Source organism: Bufo gargarizans, chromosome 11 (genome assembly GCF_014858855.1).
Source record: "Bufo gargarizans isolate SCDJY-AF-19 chromosome 11, ASM1485885v1, whole genome shotgun sequence".
In the NCBI taxonomy this organism is placed as follows: domain Eukaryota; kingdom Metazoa; phylum Chordata; class Amphibia; order Anura; family Bufonidae; genus Bufo; species Bufo gargarizans.
The window spans coordinates 12,715,256-12,729,791 of NC_058090.1; positions in this window are offsets into that span (position 1 = coordinate 12,715,256).

The following is a 14,536-nucleotide window of genomic DNA, read 5'->3' on the forward strand; positions in this document are numbered from 1 at the left end:
TCTGCTGTCAGCTGTAACATACAGGTGGCAGTCTGCTTAGTCCTTAGTGACCGCTGTATGGTAGGGGCTGTATGGTACTGTGGAAGCGGCTTGATGCCGTCCCTCTCCCCCTCCCTTCCCCATCCTCACCTCCATACAGGTTGGACGTCCTCACCTCCATACAAGCCGTCACCTCCCTCCCCTTCAGGATGGCAACAAGCCCACCCTACCCTTCACGATGGCCATTGAGGCGACAAGCCCCACTCGCACCCCCCTAAATCAAAGTTTTCAGAGCGGCAGCGGGGTAGAGTGTTAGTTGTAACATGCAGCCATTTTTTATCACCTTACAACACAAAGTGTAATGCCAAGTGATCATAAAGTCATATGTGCCAGTGACATAGGGATTGCCATAGCAGCCATAGCAATGGCTATGTGGCCCTACGCCACTGGGGGCCCGGGCTGCCGGCTAAGGATTTTAAAAAATAAATAAAATTCGAGTGGCAAGTGGCGGTGTGATGGGGCCCCCCTCCTTCATTGGTGGCAGCGGCAGTTCCAATCGGAGTCCTAGCAGTGTAATGCTGGGGCTCCGATCCGTTACCATGGCAGCCAGGATGCTACTGAAGTCCTGGCTGCCATGGCCAGTTACTCTGCAGCATACTTACATGCGCTGTGGCCGCCGGGTGCTCCTCCTTCTTGTAACTCATCAACGGTTTGTGTGGCGTATTGCTATAAGCATAAGCAATGCACCGCACAGACCTGTAAGTTACAAGAAGAAGGAGCGCCAGGCGGCCATAGCGCATGTAAGTATAATGCTGCAGAGTAAATGGCCATGGCAGTAACTTCAGTAGCGTCCTGGCTGCCATGGTAACGTATCGGAGCCCCAGCATTACACTGCTGGGACTCCGATCGGAACTGCCACCAATGATGCAAGGGAGGGGGGAGGGGGCGCACTGCCCACCAATGATTTTAATATTGGGGAGGGGGGGCGCACTGCCCACCAATGATGTTAATACCGAGGGGGGGTGCACAGCACTGCCCTGCACACCAATGATTTTAATACCGGGGAGGGCACACTGGGGGCTGATAGAGAGGGTACCGGGGGCTGATGGAGAGGGTACTGGGAGCCGATGGAGCGGCACTGGGGGCCGATGGAGAGGCACTGGGGGCCGATGGAGAGGAACTGGGGCCTTTTGAGAGGCACTGGGGGCTTATGGAAAGGCACTGGGGGCCGATGGAGAGGCCAATAAAAGGCCCTAGCGACGCCCCTGATTCTAGGTATATACTATTCTGGCAGGGGGAACACAGCCAGGCATATTTCTGTGGGGGCACACTCCTGGCCATGTGTTCAGATATAGAAATAAATCTAACTCTGACCGAAGTTGTATCTAAAGAACAGTTTAATGAAACTATCAGGATGTTTTTGAACAAAAACAAGCGGCGTGATAAAGAAAAACCTTTGTGGACTCGCGAAAGGATAGAAGAAGCTATCACAGTCATTGAGCAATTTAAATTAGCGACACTACTTAAACTACAACGGACACATAAACAGTACTATTCAGGAAAAAAAATACGATGTTATGGAAGTAGGTACTAAAAAATCTTTGATTTTGAAGAGAAAGTCTGACTCCGATCCAAATATCTAAACAATATTATTTCATATTATTATTATATTATCCAAAAATATTTAACTTTTCACTAAAACAGTTAAGGGATTTGATGTTCAAATCACTTACTTTCTTTAGGGAACATCTTCTTCCGTGAATTGATCATCTCCCTTAGGGATTTGATCTGCGACATACTGTACATATATACACACACAATGCACAACTACTTCTAGCAAAAGATTTCTATACTGCAGAAATAACCCAAATATATATATAACAATGGCCAAATATCAATATGGAGGTGCAGGCCAATGGATCCGGCAACAAATCCAGGACAATATAAGAATTGAAAAAATTGGCAGCGCTCTCGCAAAAAATGAGTGAAAAGAAATACACTTTATTCACCCCTGTGGTTGCAACTAGGGATGAGCGAACTTGTGTTTCAAGTTTTGCGTACAAGGTTCAGGTTATGTAAGAATTCCGTTATGGATTCTGCTACCAGGGTCCATTCACACGTCCGCATAATGGGTCCTCATCCGTCCAGCAATTTTGCGACTTTTTAGTCCGACGGCCTTTCGCAGTGCACTGCCGTGCTGTGTCGGAGCTCCGCCCCCGTCCCCATTATAGTCAATGGGGACGGAGCGGCGGTCCGGCGGCACGGCAAAATAGCGGCAGGAAGGATTCGAAAGGGTGAACAGCCTGTCGGAATCGTCCTGCCGCTAGTGTGAAAGTACCCTATTACCTGGCACATGTGGGTTGGAGACTTTGAGATGCTGATCGTGCTCCGTAACTTTTGGATTTCTTCTTGATACAAGACTTTGCGCTCTGTAACCTTTTCTGCGTTTTCTATTTCCCAAACGCGTTTCTTCTTCTTCAGTGGTCAAGAAATGATGGAAATATTTTATCTTGTATCAAGAAGCAATCCAAAAGTTACGGAGCACGATCAGCGTCTCAAAGTCTCCAACCTGCATGTGCCAGGTAATAGGTGCCTTCATAATAGATAGAGTGTGTACAGATATATAGTATATACAGCAGTGTACTGATATGTGAGGTATGAGGTATAATAGATACAGTGTGTACAGATATATAGTATATACAGCAGTGTACTGATATGTGAGGTATAAGGTATAATAGATACTGTGTGTACAGATATATAGTATATACAGTTTGATAAATGACCCCTATGTCAGTGCTGTTTCGTCACTATATGTTGGTATTATTTGGGCACTATATGTTGTGCAGAGATATGTACTCGCAGTAGGATTGACAATGACAGATTTTCACGGAGACAGCAGGTTTCAGAGTCCAAACTTTGCTTTATTTGGTCACTTCAGCATACCAACAGAGTAGCATGGTTACTTGGTAAGGTGAATATATAGCATCAGCATAACCTAAAACAAAAGTAAATGCCTGCCCGTCTGGGCTCTACCTAATACACAGGATTGCCGTCTCACCTATAGAGTCCTGTTCACACCAGGCTTCACTCAGCCTCACAGTCAGCCAGTCACCAAGCTCTAACCACGGAGGTCAGCTCTCCAGTGTCACGGCCACGGTTATGGCCGTGACTCCTTGGGAGCCGCATACAGTTGCCCGCGGTTTAGGTAGTTGTTTCAACCGCAGCTTGAGGCATGATGTTGTTTGCCTCAAGTGCGGTTGCCGCGGACAACAGCTATGTGTGAGGTTCCCTTGGAGTTGTGTGCGTGTGTGTAGGCACTTTTGTTTGTCTGGTGTGCACTTTGTGTTGTCTGGTGTGCACTGTGACACTGTCCCTTCACTGTGGCTGCCCGTGACAGCGTTTGGTATGTTGTACATGTGGTGGCAGGGTCCCGGCCTTCGGGCTGTCTCCCAGGACGGCTGCCACCCATGTCGTTGCCTGCGGCAACAGCCACAGTGTGATCTTAGTTTGGACACTTTCCCTTTTATGTGTGTTTCCCTTCTGTGGTGCTGGAAGGGTTAACTCCCTTCCCAGTGTGTGTGTGATGTCACTGGGTGTGTCCGACTGTAGGGTGTGGCTTCTTGGCCTATATAGCCTTGGTGTTTGGCATGGCTCAGTAGGTTGCTTCAGTCATGCTTGGCTGGAGCAGCCTCCTGTCTATACTACCTGCCAGTGAGAGCCACCCCTGTGGTCATAAAAGATATTGTTGTTATGTTTATGTCTTGCTGTGTGTTGATGTTGTATGTTATGTTCTGTTGGGACCTTCCTATGTGTTTTGGTGCAGCTTACGGTTCTGGATTCCTGTTTGCGCAGGGATCCAGTCAGCAAGGCTGTGGCAGGTTGGTGGAACTACTAGTTCGCCTGCCATACCCGTAAAGCTGTTTGTGTTCCCCTTTTCCCAACAGCTTGGCCATGGAGATTCCTGCTCCTCCGTGCCTAGGAGGAGTAGGTCGTCTTACCCAGCTCCTAGCTCAGGGATCTGTGGAGGGTAAGTCAGGGCTCCGAGGTTCCTGCGCATGGGTCCTCCTACCATCAAGGTCGGCCCATGCAGGTAGGAGTTAGGGTCAGGTTAGGGACGCTGTAGGAGGTGACCTGCTCCCTATCCTGTTCTCCTGGCCGACCAGCCATAACAGCATCTGGCATCACACGGCTGAGGGTTTCCCCCATCCTCAGCCGTGACATCCAGGCTTCATTCCCCCAGACTGACATTCTGAGGTCTGCTTTATTTCCCCAGTCCAGTAATGATCCCTACAGGCCTCACCTGGGATCACCTCGGGCTCGGGGAAAAACCTGTAATGGAGGAGTGTGGACTGGGAGCTCCCTCTACCAAACCTATCCCAGTCCAAAGAAATCCAGTGCATAAAAAAGCATACAAAGAGCTCCAGCAGACTATGTTCTGATGAAGCAAATGCATCTTTCTGGATTTCCACTACGTCGCTCAGCTGAGGAACCTGGGTGAGATATACACTCCCTCCACTATTTTACCTTACACATTACCACAGTTGGTATTATTTGGTCACTATATGTTGGTATTTTAACACTGTATGTTGTTGTTATTCGGCCACTATATATTGGTATTATTTGAGCACTGCTAGGAAATGACCATCTCTGGAGGCCTCATGGTTGGCTGTTGACTATAATGACTCGACTTGTGTGCTTTGTTTGTTTATTTGGCTTTATTTGTTTTGTTTAGCTTTTTTGATCCAAGAGAAAAAATATTCTGAAGCACAACGTTATTGAAAGAAAAGACACAGTCATAGTAAACACGAGAGTGCATGAACTTTACAATATGTCAGCATCGACATGGAGAAGGTCTGGAGAGAGCAGGGAAACATGATAGAAAAATCCTGCCTATTTGTGACTTTATTAAATGGTTAATTGTTGTTCAGATCCCTCTGTGCATAATGCATTATAATACTCTGGTGAGAGCATATGATTATACGGTGAAGTGTAAACCACAGCTTATTGTTTAATGCCTCCTATTATACCGAAAGCAAAGTGCAGCCGCCACATAATGATCAACAATTATACCGCAGCATCATGTTCCTCAAATCCAAGCATTTACGCCTAATATAATGCCTTATTTGTCTATTTTCATTGCACCATTCCAGAGTTATAACAATTTTTCTAGTACGCTAATTAAAGGGGTTCGGCCACTTTCTGGCTACTGTTGACCAATGTGTTTGTGAGATGGTTATATGCCTCCTACTAATACAGTCTTTGTTGAAATTCTGCTCCATTTTCTTTATTTCATAAGGTATGCCTCTTTCTTTGCCAAGTCTTTGGTGCTATCTATACAGAGTTCCTGTCCATAAGATGGCTGCTGATGGAGGGTCATGTTGACCAGGCATATCACCTCCATGTGATGTCTCCTCCATTCAAGCACACTGCACCTGCACTAAACGCCCAACAGAACAAGTACAGATGGCAGGTGTGGTGTATCTGAATATAGGAGGCACCACAAGGAGTTAATTTGCTTGGTCACATGACCCTCCATCATTGGCCATTTTTATGGACAGGACCTCTGTATGGATAGCACAGAAGACTTGGCAAACACAAGGTGCATACCTAATGAAATATAGAAAATGGTGCAGAATTTTAACCAGGACTATATTAGTAAGTGTCATATAATCATCTTACAGACACATTGGTCAACAGTAACCAGAAAGTGGTCAACCCCTTTAACTTATTGGTGCCCTGAAGGCCCCTCGGAGCACCAGATCTTCAACTCCCTGCACCTATGGCCACTCCCACCTTCTTGATTGACAGTGGAGGCAATCTCACACCTGTGCCGTAGTTTCCTATATAGGCGCATGTGCAGAGCAGTTGCTTCTCTCCTAGCAGGGGCAGTGATAAGTACTGTGCATGTGCTGATATAGGATGCTTAGGTGCAAGAGTGAGATTACAGTGCCAGGCACCATGCCTGGCATTGTCAATCAAGAAGGTGGGAGTGACCATATGTGCAGGGTAGAGAAGATCTCGCACCCAAAAGAGCTACTTCCACCCCTTTGTGCATCTATAAGTTAACTTTCATACTCAGAAAAACTGCCATAACTCTGAAATGGCACAGCTGATAAAGATAATTAAGGCATCATGTTACTCAGCAGTATCAACCCTATAAGCTATTTTGCTTGCTGTCTTAGGCTTGATCTTGCTGACAGATGTTCTTTAATAAAAATGCATAATAATACCATACTTTCCTACTATAGGCTACCTTGCCGAAAACTCGATGGCTGCCCTCTAAGAGTTTTCCCCTGCAGGCTGTCATGATGATAAGAAGGGAACACTCTCGTCTCTTCATTGGATTTAATGTCAAAAAGGACCTGGAGTTGAATCACAATACCAACCCAGAGGTGCAGCTCATCAATGGTGGCTTCATTCTTCTAGGTAAGAGATTCCTTCCTCCTACCAAGCTCTACCTTGGACATTCCCTCCTCTTCCCTCAGACTCTACCCACATAACCTTCTAACTTATAAGCCACTATGGACCTCCCCAACATCTTGCTAGCTTAGCTCCATCTCTTCATTGGATTTTAATGTCAAAAAGAACCTGAAGTTAAACCACAATACCAACCCAGAGGTGCTGCTCTTCAGTAGCGGGTTCTCCTCTTTCAGGTAAGAGACTCATCCCTGCTACCAAGCTCTCCCTCTGACATTTCCTCCTCTTCCCTCAGGCCCCACTTAAACAACCTGTTAACTCCTGAGGTGCCAGGGCTGTCTCCTACATCTTCATTGTTCAGCTCCATCATTTCATTGGATTTCGATGTCAAAAATGACCTGGAGTTGAACCACAATACCAACCCAGAGGTGCAGCACGTCAATGGTGGCTTCTCCTATTCCAGGTAAAAGGTTCCTTCCTCCTACCAAGTTCTCCCTCTAACATTTCTTCCTCTTCCCTCAGACCCTACTCATAGAACCTGATCATTCCTGAGCTGCCAGGGCCCACCCCTACATTTTTCTTGCTCAGATCCGGAGTGAATCCACAATATCAACCCAGAGGTGCAACTCATCAATTGTGTTGTTTTCCTCTTTCAAGTAAGAGATTCCTTCCTCCTACCGAGCTCTACCTCAACATTTCCTCCCCTTCCCTCAGACCCCACTTAAACAAACTATTAACTCCGGAGGCGCCAGGACCTTCTCCTACAACTTCATTGTTCAGCTCTATCTCTTCATTGGATTTCAATGTCAAAAAGGCCCTGGAGTTGAACCACAATACCAACCCAGAGGTGCTGATCATCAATGGTGGCTTCTCCTCTTCCAGGTAAGAGATTCCTCCCACCTACCAAGCTCTAACTCGGACATTTCCTGCTCTTCCCCCAGACCCTACTCATAGAACCTGTAAATTCCTGAGCCGCCAGGGCCCACCCCTGAATATTGCTTGCTCAGCTCCATTTCCTCTTGGAATTTCGAAGTAAAAAAAGATCTGGAGTGAATCCACAATATCAACCCAGAGGTGCACCTCATCAATGCTGTCTTCTCCTCTTCCAGGTAAGAGATTCCTTTCTCCTACCAAACTCTACCTCAACATTTCTTTCTCATCCCTCAGATGCCACTCATACAACTTGTTAACTCCTTATGTGCCAGGGCCCCTTCCTACATCCTCGTTGTTCAGCTCCATGTCTTCATTGGAATTTATTGTCAAAAAAGGACCTGGAGTTGAACCACAATACCAACCCTATGGTGCAGCTCATCAATTGGCTTCTCCTCTTCCAGGTAAGAGATTTCTTCCTCTACCTTGGACATTTCCTCCTCTTCCCTCAGACCCTACTGGTAGAACCTGTTATTTCCTGAGCCGTCGGGACCCACTCCTACATCTTGCATGTTCAGCTCCATTTCCCCATTGGATTTCAAAGTAAAAAAAGACATGGAATGGAACCACAATATCAACCCAGAGGTGCAGCTCATCAATGGTGGCTTCACATTGTTCTTGATATGGTCAATCTTTCTTAATCTCGTTGCTTTGTGGGTGTATGGACGGTGGACCCCCTTTCCAAGGATTAGAGACTAGGTTGCAACTACTCAGAATCTTCTGGGTAATTTTGTTGTGTCTACTTCTATTCCCATGATATCTTCTGCATCTCCATCTTCTCTGTGCAAAGCCAAACTTTCCCGACTAAAACTTTGGAGTCTAACATTTTCATTCTGTATAACAAGTACAGATGAGTTAGATTTATGGAGCAGCAAGTCTAACATCTCTTTCCTTCTGAAATTGATGCATGTGAAATATAATAGATATTTAAATTTCACTGCGTTGGGCCGTTTGTCTTTGTCGTAGTAGACAGAAAAGTTTGACCTGCAGTTTATTATAAAGTTAGGTGATATCATCAGATCTATGGCTGCCAGCTGGGAAAATCGTTTCATATTACTATAAATATTATCTATGATAACCCATTTCATGGAATTATGATAGAACAATTCTAATAAAGACTGGAATCTGCAATTCTAATCATTCCTTAGGTCAGCGGTCTCCAACCTGTGGTTCTTCAGCAGTTTCAGAACTATAACCCCTAGCATGCCAGGACAGTCTTTGGCCAGTCAAGTCTGGATTATGGTTAATAATTTCCTATCCTGTGTAAGTGAAATTTTGGTGTGGGCAGAAACTCACAGATAACAGTTCTGCAGGGTCATTAAGTCAGAAATGTGCTTCTGCTGTTCCATAGGCATTTCGCAAACATATGTTTACCCAAATTAGGCCCTGGAACCATAAGGTATTGGATCCCACTCTGATATGACCATAGCTAAGCAAATAGGGTACAAAATGTCAAATGTGAGATTTGAAGCTGCTATATATAAAAAATCATTATAAAACTTGAATTACATTGTAAGTATATTGTTTTACTTATCGTTAACTGATCAAGAATTCTAGTCTGTATTATACTCCAGAGTAGAATTCACAATTCTGTTGGTAACAGTTAGTAAGCATGCAAAGATGCAAACCAGCAAATCAAGCTCTGGTCAGACACTAGGCAGGACCGTAATGCTGAAAGATGTCTTAACATCTAAGAAATTTTAAATGAGGCTGTGGAGTATAATACAAGGTATAACTCCGGATCAGTACAGGATAAGCAATCTATTGTATGTACACAGTGACTGCACCAGCAGAATAGTGAGTGCAGCTCTGGAGTATATTGCAGGATGTAACTCAGGATCAGTACAGGATAAGCAATCTAATGTATGTACACAGTGACTGCACCAGCAGAATAGTGAGTGCAGCTCTGGAGTATAATACAGGATGTAACTCAGGATCAGTACAGGATAAGTAATGTATGTACACAGTGACTGCACCAGCAGAATAGTGAGTGCAGCTCTGGAGTATAATACAGGATGTAACGCAGGATCAGTACAGGATAAGTAATGTATGTACACAGTGACTGCACCAGCAGAATAGTGAGTGCAGCTCTGGAGTATAATACAGGATGTAACTCAGGATCAGTACAGGATAAGTAATGTATGTACACAGTGACTGCACCAGCAGAATAGTGAGTGCAGCTCTGGAGTATATTGCAGGATGTAACTCAGGATCAGTACAGGATAAGCAATCTAATGTATGTACACAGTGACTGCACCAGCAGAATAGTGAGTGCAGCTCTGGAGTATAATACAGGATGTAACTCAGGATCAGTACAGGATAAGTAATGTATGTACACAGTGACTGCACCAGCAGAATAGTGAGTGCAGCTCTGGAGTATAATACAGGATGTAACTCAGGATCAGTACAGGATAAGTAATGTATGTACACAGTGACTGCACCAGCAGAATAGTGAGTGCAGCTCTGGAGTATAATACAGGGTGTAACTCAGAACCAGTACAGGATAAGTAATGTATGTACACAGTGACTCCACCAGCAGAATAGTGAGTGCCGCTCTGGAGTATAATACAGGATGTAACTGAGGATCAGTACAGGATAAGTAATGTATGTACACAGTGACTGCACCAGCAGAATAGTGAGTGCAGCTCTGCAGTATAATACAGGATGTAACTCAGGATCAGTACAGGATAAGTAATGTAATGTATGTACACAGTGACTGCACCAGCAGAATAGTGAGTGCAGCTCTGGAGTATAATACAGGATGTAACTCAGGATCAGTACAGGATAAGTAATGTATGTACACAGTGACTCCACCAGCAGAATAGGAAATGAATAGGCTCAAAATTGATGCAAGTAAGGGTACTTTCACACTTGCGGCAGGACGGATCTGACAGGCTGTTCACCATGTCAGATCCGTCCTGCAGCTATTTCGCCGTGCCACTGGACCGCCACTCCGTCCCCATTGACTAAAAGCCTGACATGCAGTGATTTTAGTCCGGCGGCCTTTCGCCGTGCACCGCCGTGCTGCGCCGGAGCTCCACCTCCGTCCCCATTATAGTCAATGGGGACGGAGCGGCGGCACGGCGAAATAGCCGCAGGACGGATTCGACATGATGAACAGCCTGTCAGATCCGTCCTGCCGCAAGTGTGAAAGTAGCCTTAAATATCTTTTTTTATCATAGTATATCCTCCAAATAAATTGGTATATTAAGATAATAATGCATTTTTGCATATGTGACTATTTTGGCTGATGTTTCGGTCAATATCCAGTGGCATTTCATTCACTTTTGGACTTGGGATGATATCCATTGCACTTTGCACCTCACCACCATTGGACACCAAGTGCAGCCCAATAACATTCCTTATCAGCAGAATAGTGAGTGCTGCTCTGGAGTATAATAGAGGATATAACCCAGGATAAGCAATATGATGTAATAAATTTATAAATTGATCAATTCTGTGATAAAATGAAGGTTGATAAATATAGTGCATAGCAGTATAGTCATATAGCACAGAACAGCTTCTCAGAATTGATTATTATACATATGGGCAGCAGTAAAAGCCATTTACTATAAACCCCCTTGCTTTTCCGATGCATTTCCAAGAAGCCAGCCCTGAGGCTTAGAGAATATAAACTCTTGCGATATGCTCTGGCCGCTGCGAACTTTATACCAAACACTCCATCAGCATTGACCTTTTCAAATCAACTATTAATGTTACACATGGTGCTTTCCCCTACGACGTGAAAACCTTGCAAAACGCCCCCTATTATTCTGCCCTAATCCCCATAATTTGTATTCAGCATTCACCATGTGTTCACCGCAAGCAGATAAACAGAAAATGGATAGGAATTAGCATAATATCACTTCACAACTGGCTGGAGAACTGTGCAACAAACAAACCTGCAAGGAGATCCCAGGAAGGAAACCAGCCAGGCAAAGCACCAGACTAGCAGATCGTGTGCAGTGGTGGCATTTAGGGATGAGCAGCAGGGGCAATATTCGAATTTGCGATATTATGAATATTCGTCATAAATTCCCGAATTAGAGAATTTGCGATTATTTTCTTGATTGCGAAAATTGGCAATGTTATAGGCGCGTATTGTGCCCGCAATACAGGCGTGGGTCACCGTTGCTACTTTTGTCAAGCTACTAGAAGTTGGACTGGAGAAAATGGTTGGCACGGCAGAACATTACAATAGCTTTATATGCAGATAGAGTGCTCCAATATATTCGCGATTGCGCAAATCGCCAATTAATGATGCGCATATTTTTGCGACTTCATATTCTAGCAGGTCTGATTACATATTACTGATTGGTGCACTAAGTATTGTTGTGAACTTGTGATAGCACAGCACTATGTCTGTAGCATCTATGTATGGACAGCAGAGGAACTGTAATCCCTATCACAGTACCTAACACCCTGCACTGGAACCTATCACCTACACTATATCACTATCTAACCTACACTGACTATCTCCCACTAACTATCTGTATTAAAGGGCTTCTGTCACCCGCCCAAAAGTCATTTTTCGTTTTTGGGCTACTTAAAGGGGTTGTCCGGGTTCAGAGCTGAACCCTTACATACCCTTATTTTCACCCCAGCAGCCCCCCTGAGCCTAGCATCGGAGCATCTCATGCTCCGATGCGCTCCAGTGCCCTGCGCTAAATCGTGCAGGGCACGGGCTCTTTTGTTTTCAATAACACACTGCCGGGCGGTAACTTCCGCCCAGCAGTGTGTTCGGTGACGTCACCGGCTCTGAGGGGCAGAGCTTTAGCTCTGCCCTAGCCGTTTTACTGGCTAGGGCAGAGCCAAATCCCGCCCATCAGTGACGTCACCGGGGTTCCTGTCAGCCCCATGGAGAGCCCCGGTACGTCACCAGAACTCTGAAAAATGCCTTTGCCCTGTGCAATTTAGCGCAGGGCAAAGGAGAGCATCGGAGCATGAACTGCTCTGATGCTCATGTCAGGGGGGCTGCCGGGGTGAAAATGGAGGGCTGTCCAGGTTCAGCTCTGAACCTGGACAACCCCTTTAATATCCTCATACTGCGATTTTTCAATGAATAGTGCTCTTAGCCTTTTTCGTTCTAAAGTTTCTTTAAAAACAGCACTTTTATAATATGTAAATTACCTCTCTACCAGCAAGTAGGGCGGTTACTTGCTGGTAGCAGCCGCATCATCCTTTAAAAAAAAACGTCCCTCCTCCTGTTGATTGATAGGGCCAGCGAGCGCCCTCGTCCCCTGGCTGGCTCTGTCTGCGCTCTAAATCTCGCGCCTGCGCCGTACCGGTCTTCAGTTGGCGCAGGCGCACTGAGAGGAGGACGCTCCATTCTTAGTGCACCTGTGCTGATGACATCACATCTACACCCGGCGCAGGCGCACTGAGGAAGAAGCGGCCGAGCGAGCGTCCTCCTCTCAGTGCGCCTGCGCCGACTGAAGACTGGTACGGCGAGATTTAGAACGCAGACAGGGCCAGTCAGGGGACGAGAGCGCTCACTGGCCCTGTCAATCAGCAGGAGGAGGGGGCGTTTATTTGAATAGAGGATACGGCGGTTACCAGCAAGTAACCGCCCTACTTGCTGGTAGAGAGGTAATTTGCATATTATAAAAGTGCGTTTTTTAAAGAAACTAGAGAACGAAAAAGAGTAAGAGCACTATATATTGAAAAATCGCAGTATAAGGATTTTAAGTAGCCCAAAAATGAAAAATGACTTTTGGGGGGTGACAGAAGCCCTTTAAATATATGAGCTAACTAACTATCTAATGTAGTGTGGAAAGCACCGAGCACAGCAATGTCACTGCTCTCTCTCTCAGAACAGCAAAAAACTGCAGAAAGTGGCTGCTGGGGAGGTTCTTATTTAGTAACGGGTAGGAATCTTTCCTATTGGTTGCTAGGGATGTTGCTAAGACATTGCAGCCTTCTCATTGGCCCACAAGCAGGAAGCAGGGAGGGATCATGGGTTCAGATGAAAAAAATTCTAGAATATTCGCGAATACGAATATATAGCACTATATTCTAAATCTTCGTGAATTCTCAAAGTGGCGATATTTGCAATAAAAATTAGCGATTCAAATATTCGCGCCCAACACTAGTGGCACTATTGGATTGTATTACCAAGCTCTACCAGACTCCTGAATGGCCGTCCAGCTCTGCCTTCATACAACCCCTGCTGCAGTGTATACCTGGACAGATCTGACTTTCATGGCAGGGTGACAACCAGTCATAGAGACTGTAAAGCCTCTCTCACTAATTTTAGGAGAGACACTAAAGGAACATTAATGCTGTGCGGGGGACACTAAGATGCCATCCTTACTGTATGGGGGAACTAAGGGAACATCACTTTTGTGCAAGGGGGCATTCTTACTGTGTGGGGGACACTAAATGGGGCATCCTTACTGTTTGGGAACTAAGGGGGCCTCCAAACTGTATGATGGACACTAAGGGAGCATGCTTACTGTGTGGGGGACATTAATGGAACATCACTTCTGTGTGGTGGGCATTAAGGGGGAATCCTTACTATGAGGTGGGAACTAAGGGGGCATCCTTACTGTGTGGGGGACATTAAAGGGGGCATCCTTACTGTGTGAAAGACACTAAAAGGGCATCCTTGTTATGTGGGGGACACTAAGGGGTCCATTCTTGCTGTGGGGGACATATTTACTGTGAGGGGGGAACTTGTCACGTTGGGGAGTAGGGGAATCTCCACACCGTACAATGTGGAAAAACAAAAACAACTAGGCCAGGGGCTGGGATAAGGGAGCAGGTCACCTCCTATTGCATCCCTAATCCTCGCCCTAACTCCTCACCGTATGAACAACCTGGATGGTAGGGCGGCTCATACCCAAGAAACCTAGGACACTGAGTCGCCCTGATAATCCCTCAAATAAAGGAAAGGGCAGAGACGACTTGTTCATCCCAGACACGGATGAACAGGAGTCTCCACCGGCCTAGCTGCAAGGAAAAAGTGGAGACCGTATACAGTAACTGGATCGGCAGGTAAGAGCACACCATACAACACACTTACCTGCCGCAGCAACACCGACTGGAACCTGAGCCTGAGTACTGGTGCCCACACACCATACAGGACACAGTAGAAACAACCACACCCAAGTAACCATCATACCAGTTACTGCCTGGAAACCCCCATGCAAACAGGACGCATGGCGGCCCCAGGCAGAGCAGCATACAGACTCATAGTTCCCCCTCTGGG